A 10,457-nucleotide genomic window follows, 5' to 3' on the forward strand; every position below is an offset into this window, starting at 1 on the left:
AGAGGATTAAATAAATATTAGACCCACTGAGCTCTAATACTAACATATTCTCACATCTTTTGTCAAGTCACTTAAGGGACACTGGTTAGGTTTACAATTTTAATGTATATTCTTTGTTATTAACTCTGGAATACAACAATTGTAGAAAAATCTAGATTACTTTTAATCACTCTTTTGCAGTTCATCAAGCTTGAAATAAATCATTTAATTTGGGAAACATCCTACTAGGGCAACCCCTTCCTTCCCCGCAAGTTTATACAGCGCCTGCCTGCGGTTCTAGGGGGTGTTACCTCACTACAAATAATAGACTAGAAACTAACCTTAAACAGGAGTGAAGCTGACACTTTCAAGTCACTTTCACAGTATTGCCAATCCCAAATGTTCAAAAATCATGAATCAGGCTCATCAAAAATCATGAGATTATGTAAAAATAATAGATTTGGTGGTGTTTTTATTTGCCTTCTGACCCTTTTGGATTGTAGCAAAGTGATGACTCACTGGTGCAGCCCCTCCTACTGGTCATCTGGGAATTAGCTCTTTTCCAGGGTATGGAGTGTCCTCTGCAGGCCAGAGTCTCACCTGTCGCTGGCCCCGTGTCCCTCCTGGACTCCGGTGTCCTTTACCTCAGGGTTCTGCCCTAGCTGTATAACCTCACTCTGGGTCTCCCCTCCCAGGGGAACCCCCAACCCTCAAAACCCACCTTGCCTCAGTGGCTACTGCCAACCATCATCTAGCCTCTGCTCACTGGGGAAGACTGCAGTCTGTAATGGCCACTCATCATTGGCAATGGGTTAGGACCTGCTACCTTTGCCTATCCCCAGGCTGTATCTCTGCAGCCCCAGTACCTCTGTAGGCCTTCAACAAGGCCTGCAGCCTGGGGTTTTACCAGGCTGGAGCTCCCCAGTTCCCTTTCCCTCTTCCCCAGCACTGCTCCAGCTCAGGTACTTTGCTCCCAGACAGCTAGCCCTTCCCACTCCAGGGCTAGAGTAAGACTCTTCCAGCTCCTGGCCACTAGTCCTCTTACCAACTGGGCTCTAAATTGAGCTGGCCACAGCTGTGGCTGCTTTAAATCCCTGTTCTCCAGGAGTGGGGCAGCTGTCCCACTACAAGGATGCACTGGGGGTCACATTTTGAAGCTTTCTCCACAGCCACGAGGGCTAGAAACTTCATTTTTCTTTAAGAATGAAGGCTGAAACCATCACATATTCAATTGACTCCAGGAGCTGGGGCTTTAAGGAAAACAATTATCATTAGACTCATAACAAAATCATTAGACTTGGCAACACTGCTTTTACTTCTATTTAAAGGCTAGTTACTTCCGGAGGGCTCTTAAACACAACACTACACTGATTCAGTTACAGTTCTCACAGGAGAATATTTAAAACCAAACACCAAGAAAATTCTATATTTTAAACTTCAGAAAAAAACTGAGACTTCTGAGGTATATCAGGGCCACTGCAGTCAGGAAAGGAAAATAAACAGGTATAGGAGCTCTGGGCAGCTCTTCCTCTAAAAAGAAAGTTGGAGAGTTAAATCTTCTAGTCCTTAATCGACTAAAACTTCTATTGCCATCAGAGCCTCTACTCATAGATATTAACATGTGCTTAATAACTATACACTTCATACTTGTATATCTGAGCCGTCTTATCCAGGGCTACACTTTTATACACATTGGCTCTCAGGGACTATAATGTCTGGCATATTCTGAACAGTGCTGAGCACACAGATGGTGCCCAATGAATAATACAAATCATGACAATAATTGTTGACTTTATGGACTCTTTGAGTGCAATTTCTGTTCTTTGTTCTGGAATTGGCCTGGATACAACTGAAACCCTAAGAATTTGAGGCATAAACACATCTGATACTTGTATGATACTTTCTGATTCCTTCCTTTTCTCAAACTCAGAACAAAAAAATGACAAAACAAAATGGTTTTCAGTTAACATGTAAAATTGCACAGCAGTCATTGCTCTACAACCCAGCATGGGGCAGAACCTGACACCTATTGGGAGTTAAGTGATCTCCTCTCATCTGACTCTCATTCTCCATCCTTCCTGACCTAGGTGCTGATTTTCTTGCTGTTAACCATGATCTCCATCCTATCCTCCTGGGACTGTTTGCTAGAGTCTCAGAGAACTAGCCACCTTGGTTTTGCTCCCATCTATCAGATTCCTCTTTTTTTTGCAGGATGCTGCAGAGAGAGAGAGGCTGGTCCGCTGGATAGGGAGCTAGCCTGGAAAGACCTGGGTTCTACTCCCCCTGTGGACTTTGTGTATGACCTCAGGCCAGTGCCTTAGGGACAGAGTTTCAAAGGTCTTTAGGCACCCAAAGATACAGCTAGGTATCTCTAGTGGAGTTTACAAAGCACCTAACCTTCCAGGAGCTTTTGAAAATTCTACTAGGTGTCTAAATACCTTAGAAAATCTAGCCTTTAGTTTGCCTCAGTGCCCCCCTCTGTACAATGGGGATAACAACTGTGCTCTACCTCAGCAAGGGGCTGTGAGGAGAAATAGTTTAGACCTTGTGAGGTGCTCAGTTACTATGGTGATGGAGCCACATAAATACCACATGTAGAGTGGGAACTTCTCTGTACCACTGCTATCCGGTCCCTTGATTTTGGCCCCTTCTTTTCACCTACACCCCAAAATCTCTCCCTTTTCTAAATGTAACCTTGGCTGAGAGGGCTTGGCTGTACTTTTTCTGAGTCCCCTGCATTCCCTCTAAAACAACTTCCCCTCCCCCCATTCCTGTTTTACAGGCTAGACTTGCAGATACTCAATTTAATCACCAGCCCTTTCGTAACTTATTCACCCTGCCTCTGTTTGTTAAGAAAATACTGACTCCCTGTCCCAGGGGCACATCTCCTCTGCAGAACTTACATTCCATTCTAATGCTGTGCTGTAGTTAAGAGCTTCACCTGGGAGCTGGGACACCTCCTGTGTGAAACTGGGGGCGTTCACCCTCCTTTCCTCCGCGCAATTGACACCCCTGCTATACGTTTACCCAGCTTCTAATGCCTCCACGCAACAGAACTTACCTCCTGGTAGGCAAGGCCGTACTCACCGTGGATTGAGCTGCTGAGTGCTGTTGTAGCAAGGCACCCCAAAGCTAAAGTGACAACAACATTAAATGTGACCTGAAGAAAAGCTCTGTGTAAGCCCGAAAGCTTGTCTCTGTCACCAGTAGGAGTTGGTCCAATAACAGAAATTACCTCATCCACCTTTTCTCTCTAATTAACATTAAAGGTATCTATGGGATTATTGCAAGAGAATTTTGAGACTTACCTTTCCCTTTTTTGTTGTGACTGTAAATCTAATGTCATATCTGACTGTTTCAGTGAGTATCCTCCGGCCTGGCAGCCATCTGACCCTGATAAGGAGGAGAAAGATGAGGCCATGGGAGGATATGTTCAGCAAGATCCCCTATGGCTTCAGACTGTGAACACAGAGTGTGGAGGGGCCATATGACCGAGACCATGGAAAAGGACTGAGAATGGAGGCATTGGCTCCTGCAGGAGCAGGAAAAGGAGCGAGAGGTACATCAGAAAAAGCACCACGTCATGGGTCAGCTCAGACAACAAACACATGTTAGGGCAGAGCATTTTTGATCTACATACCGAAAGAACATAAGAATGGCCATACTGGGTCAGACCAAAGGTCCATCCAGTCCAGTATCCTGTCTACCGACAGTGGCCAATGCCAGGTGCCCCAGAGGGAGTGAACCTAACAGGTGATGATCAACTGATCTCTCTCATGCTATCCATCTCCACCCTCTGACAAACAGAGGCTAGGGACACCATTCCTCACCCATCCTGGCTAATAGCCATTAATGGACTTAATCTCCATGAATTTATCCAGTTCTCTTTTAAACTCTGTTATAATTCTAGCCTTCACAACCTCCTCAGGCAAGGAGTTCCACAGGTTGATTGTGCACTGAGTGAAGAAGAACTTCCTTTTATTTGTTTTAAACCTGCTACCCATTAATTTCATTTGGTGGCCCCTAGTTCTTATATTATGGGAACAAGTAAATAACTTTTCCTTCTTCATTTTTTCCACACCACTCATGATTTTATATACTTCTATCACATCTCCCCCCTTAGTCTCCTTTTTTCCAAGCTGAAAAGTCCTAGCCTCTTTAATCTCTCCTCGTATGGGACCCATTGCAAACCCCTAATCATTTGTGTTGCCCTTTTCTGAACCTTTTCCAATGCCAGTATATCTTTTTTGAGATGAGGGGACCACATCTGTATCCAGTATTCAAGATGTGGGCATACCATGGATTTATATAAGGGCAATAAGATATTCTCCGTCTTATTGTCTATCCCTTTTAAAATGATTCCTAATATCCCATTTGCTTTTTTGGCTGCCACCGCACACTGGGTGGACATCTTTAGAGAACTATCCACGATGACTCCAAGATCTTTCTCCTGATTAGTTGTACCTAAATTAGCCCCTATCATATTGTATGGATAATTGGGGTTATTTTTTCCAATGTGCATTACTTTACATTTATCCACAATAAATTTCATTTGCCATTTTTCAGAGTAACAGCCGTGTTAGTCTGTATTCGCAAAAAGAAAAGGAGTACTTGTGGCACCTTAGAGACTAACCAATTTATTTGAGCATGAGCTTTCGTGAGCTACAGCATCCGATGAAGTGAGCTGTAGCTCACGAAAGCTCATGCTCAAATAAATTGGTTAGTCTCTAAGGTGCCACAAGTACTCCTTTTCTATTTGCCATTTTGTTGCTCAATCACTTAGCTTTGTGAGATCTTTTTGAAGTTCTTCACAGTCTGCTTTGGTCTTAACTATCTTAAGCAGTTTAGTATCTGCAAACTTTTCCACCTCACTGTTTACCCATTTCTCCAGATCATTTATGAATAAGTTGAATAGGATTGGTCCTAGGACTGACCTTTGGGGAACACCACTAGTTACCCCTCTCCATTCTGAAAATTTACCATTTATTCCTACCCTTTGTTCCCTGTCTTTTAATCAGTTCTCAGTCTATGAAAGGATCTTCCCTCTTATCCCATGACAACTTAATTTACATAAGAGCCTTTGGTGAGGGACCTTGTCAAAGGCTTTCTGGAAATCTAAGTACACTATGTCCACTGGATCCCCCTTGTCCACAGGTTTCTTGACCCCCTCAAAGAACTCAAATAGATTAGTAAGACATGATCTTCCTTTACAGAAACCAGTTGACTTTTATCCAACAATTTATGTTCTTCTATGTGTCTGACAATTTTATTCTTTACAATTGTTTCAACTAATTTGCCTGGTACTGACGTTAGACTTACTGGTCAGTAATTGCAAGGATCACCTCTAGAGCCCTTCTTAAATATTGGCGTTACATTAGCTATCTTCCAGTCATTGGGTACGGAAGCTGATTTAAAGGACAGGTAACAAACCATAGTTAATAGTTCTGTAATTTCACATTTGAGTTCTGAGAGAACTCTTGGGTGAATGGCATCTGGTCCCGGTGACTTGTTACTGTTAAGTTTCTCAATTAATTCCAAAACCTCCTCTAGTGACACTTCAGTCTGTGACAATTCCTCAGGTTTGTCACCTACAAAAGACGGCACAGGTTTGGGAATCTCCCTAACATCCTCAGCCGTGAAGACCAAAGCAAAGAATTAATTTAATTTTTCTTTGATGACTTTATCGTCTTTAAGTGCTCCTTTTGTATCTCGATCATCCAGGGGCCCCACTGGTTGTTTAGCAGGCTTCCCACTTCTGATGTACATAAAAAACATTTTGTTATTACCTTTGGAGTTTTTGGCTAGCTATTCTTCAAACTCCTTTTTGGCTTTTCTTGTTACATTTTTTACATTTAATTTGGCAGTGTTTATGCTCCTTTCTATTTACCGCACTAGGATTTGACTTCCACTTTTTAAAAGATGCCTTTTTATCTCTCACTGCTCCTTTTACATGTTTTTTAAGCCACGGTGGCTCTCTTTTAGTTGTTTTATTGTGTTTTTTAATTTGGAGTATACATTTAAGTTGAGCCTCTATTACAGAGTCTTTGAAAAGTGTCCATGCGGCTTGCAGGGATTTCATTCTAGTCACTGTACCTTTTAATTTCTGTTTCACTAACCTCCTAATTTTTGCATAGTTTCCCTTTCTGAAATTAAATGCCACAGTGTTGGGCTGTTGAGCTGTTCTTCCCACCACAGGAATGTTAAATGTTATTATATTATGGTCACTATTTCCAAGCAGTCCTGTTATAGTTACCTCTTAGATCCTGTGCTCCACTCAGGACTAGATCGAAAGTTGCCTCTCCCCTTGTGGGTTCCTGTACCAGCTGCTCCAAGAAGCAGTCATTTCAAGTATCGAGAAATTTTGTCTCTGCATTTTGTCCTGAGGTGACATGTACCCAGTCAATACAGGGATAACTGAAATCCCCGACTATTATTGAATTCTTTATTTTGATAGCCTCTCTAATCTCCCTTAGCATTTCATTGTCACTGTTAGGGGGCTTATTCCTTCACCCACTTACTTCCCTGGTCCGTCTCGCATGAACAGAGAGCAACAATACCCGAAGTCCAAAGGTGCAAACAATTCGATGTTTATTGGGGTGAACTTCCAGCAAGCATGATTCCAGTTTCCTTCCTTAGTGTCCCCCTTCCCAGCTCTGACACCACATAGCCTTATACCTGTGTCCCTGTTCCTATTCCTGCCTTTAGCCAAACATGATTCCAATTTCCTTACCCCCATTCCCTGTTCCCATTTCCCCCTAACACACACCCACCCACTCACTTTCTGATTGATTGCAGACTATATAGTATAACTTGAGTTCTGCTTAGCTATACCTTAACCAATCATTTTCCTGAAATTTAACTAACCAATCCTAACACATTGTAACATGATTATGTAACCAATTATAGCCCACCATCTTAATTAGTTTACACCCAGCAAAATTAATTATACAGCAGACAGGAAAAATCACAGAACCAGACAGAGATTATACAGACAAACAATAGCAAAGTGGGAACTATAATGACAAAACAATACAGAAGTGAGGATTTCACATCCCAGCTATTGATAAGTGAGTTCTTGCCAGACAGGATGCTATCAAACTAAGTTTCCTTTTACATTTTCTAGACACTTCTCTTTCTCTGGAGGTGATAGGCATTATCAGGACAGGACTGTATTCCTAACAGCCCAATAGCACCTTATTTCAATGTGACTAGTTTGGAATGTGAGAATGTGACCAGTCGCTTCCCAGCTTATGGCTGCCTCTGCTGCTTAGCCAAAGGCCTTAGCCTAAGAACAGAGCCTCAGACTGTCACATTAACAGAAGGCCCTTACACTGGCAGATAGTGATTTTGATTCTTTCTTTTATATCTCTATAACTAGCCAAGTGATAAGAATACACCTAAATTCTTAGAGTACAGGCCTTTCCCGACAGGCCTGAATATCTATATCCTAACACTCCACCCCTTTTTTTTTCTTTTTCTTTTGGGATCCTCCTGCCCAGGTATCCCTGGAAAAGCATAGGACATATGGCGACACATTTCCTGATAGGGCCAGGCATCAAGGTGGAAGGTGACGATATTCCATTTGTCCCACTGCCCCTTGTGTAGTATAGTGCCCTGCACCTTCTCTCGTACGGGCATACCAGACCTATTCCAATTAGTGTTCCAGACTTCCCATTAGAGTGGGCCCAAGAAGGTTGGGTCCGGGTTGTCTAGTACACTGCAGGGTTTGGAGGGCTTACTACATTACTTATGGGTTATCTCCCTATGCAACTTAACACAAGTACAGTTAACAATACAAAATCCACAGCAACACCAAGTCCTGACCACTGCAGTATGGTCCAACATCCGAGAGACCCCCAAAACACTGCCCCTCCTCCTTCGACAGGATCACGATCTTATGTGTCCAGTTGCTGGCAGTTGCAACAAGCTGCCCCTGCAGGTTTTGCTTGCTTTTGTCAATATCATAAGTTCACTGAATGTTCACAGAGAAATGGGATATTGTCCAAACCAACTTGACCACTTGGTATGGAATCAGGCAGCATGCCCTAGTTTGATTATTCACAGCAATAAGATTCACAGATCCATTTGTGCACCAAAGTCCAGATAGCAGCATGTAGATGTGTGTAGTTTGGTTATGGGCTGGTGTAATTGTGCCCCCAGTAATATGTACATTCCCAGCAAAACACCTTATACACAGTACACCCAATTGTCCACCCCTTGTTATTGAATTCTTTATTTTGATAGTCTCTCTAATCTCCCTTAGCATTTCATTGTCACTGTCACTGTCTTGGTCAGGTGGTTGATAATAGATCCCTACTGTTATATTCTTATTAGAGCATGGAATTACTGTCCATAGAGATTCTGTGGAACATGTGGATTCATTTAAGATTTTTATTTCATTCGATTCTATATTTTCTTTCACATATAGTGTCACTCCCCCTCCTGCCCTCCCCCCCCCCGCCCCCTACGACCCGGCATGACCTCTTCTGTCCTTCTGATATATTTTGTACCCCGGAATAATTGTGTCCCATTGATTGTCCTCACTCCACCAGGTTTCTGTGATGCCTATTATATCAATATCCTCCTTTAACACAAGGCACTCTAGTTCATCCACCTTATTATTTAGACTTCTAGCATTTGTGTACAAGCACTTTAAAAACTTCTCACTCTTTATTGTCTGCCCTTTTCTGATGTGTCAGATTCTTTATCTGAATGTTTCTTGTCTGATCTGGCCCATACTTTATCCTCTTCCATCCTCTCCTCCTGACTAAAACCTAGAGAATCTCTATCAATAGACTCTCCTCTAAGAGAAGTCTCTGCCCAAACTACGTGCGCCTCTGCAGCAATCTGCTTTCCCCCATCTCTTAGTTTAAAAACTGCTCTGCAACCTTTTTAATGTTAAGTGCCAGCAGTCTGGATCCACTTTGGTTTAGGTGGAGCCCATCCTATAGGCTCCCCCTATCCAGAAAGTTTCCCCAGTTCCTAATAAATCTAAACCTCTCCTTCTCTACACCATCGTCTCATCCATGCATTGAGACTCTGAAGTTCTGCCTGCCTACCTGCCCCTGTGAGTGGAACTGGAAGCATTTCTGAGAATGCCACCATAGAGGTCCTGGATTTCAGTCTCTTTCCTAGCAGCCTAAATTTGGCCTCCAGGATGTCTCTCCTTCCCTTCCCTATATCATTGGTACCTACATGTACCACGATCACCAGCTCCTCCCCAGCACTACACATAAGTCTATCTAGATGCCTCGAGAGATCCACAACCTTCGCACTAGGCAGGCAAGTCACCATACGGTTTTCCCAGTCATCACAAACCCAGCTATCTATGTTTCTAATGATTGAATCTCCCATTACTAACACCTGCCTTTTCCTAATGACTGGAGTTCCCTCCCCCGGAGAGGTAACCTCAGTGCAAGAGGATACCCCAACATCATCTGGAAGGAGAGTCCCGACTATGGGAAGGTTTCCCTCCGCTCCCATTGACTGCTCTCCTTCCCTGGGCTTTTCATCCTCCTTAACAGCGCAAGGACAAATCTACAGTGTTTTGGAAAGCCTCATCATCATACCTTTCTGCCTTTCTTAGTTCCTTCAGTTCTGCCACCCTGGCCTCCAAAGCCCGTACAGGGTCTCTGCGGGCCAGGAGCTCCTTGCACCGAATGCACACATATGCCACCTGCCCACAGGGCAGGTAATCATACATGCTACACTGAGTGCAATAAACAGGATAGTCCCCACTCTGCTGCTGGGCTTCTGCCTGCATTCTCTCTTACAGCTACGTAGGTTAATGATAGGGTTTTTGTTTAAATCAAGACATTTTGATTATAGTTTAGTTTAAAGGTTTTAAAGAATGGCAAGTGTACCTTGTCCCCTATCCACTCCCCTTCCCAACTCCCTCTCGAAACTCCCTGTTAGCAGTCCGTGTTCGCAAAGCTCCCTGGTCACTTGCTCACTGCTTTATAAAGCACTGGCCTTCTTGATAGCCCCACCCCCTGAGTAAGGCTCAGCCAATGAACAGAGGCTTCTAGATTTTAAAAACCACCGACTTCACAGCTTTTGCAGCCTTTGAAGGACTCCATGGTCAACGGTGCCTAAACTCCACAACACAACAGACTTGCACCCTTATCCCCACCATTCCACATCTAGGGGAAAACAAAGAGAACCACAGCTTTGCATACACAGGCCTGTGAAAACCACAGGATTAGACAATAGTTGTGGTTCATTCCATTTTGGACAGTGCAGTAAAAGTATGATTCATACAGTTACAATTTGCTAGACTGTTTTTAACCCTATTATTTTCTATAGACACACAGTTGTATTTTTGGAAACTTTGTGTATCTTTCTTACATTGCAGAATTCATAGCAATAGATAATAAAAACACCATATTCAAACATTTAAATTAAGCGTTACATATTTCACAGGGACAGATAATAACCTGCCGATATTAAATAGCTTCCACCAAGCATCATAGATTTCA

Source organism: Lepidochelys kempii, chromosome 8 (assembly GCF_965140265.1).
Source record: "Lepidochelys kempii isolate rLepKem1 chromosome 8, rLepKem1.hap2, whole genome shotgun sequence".
In the NCBI taxonomy this organism is placed as follows: Eukaryota; Metazoa; Chordata; order Testudines; family Cheloniidae; genus Lepidochelys; species Lepidochelys kempii.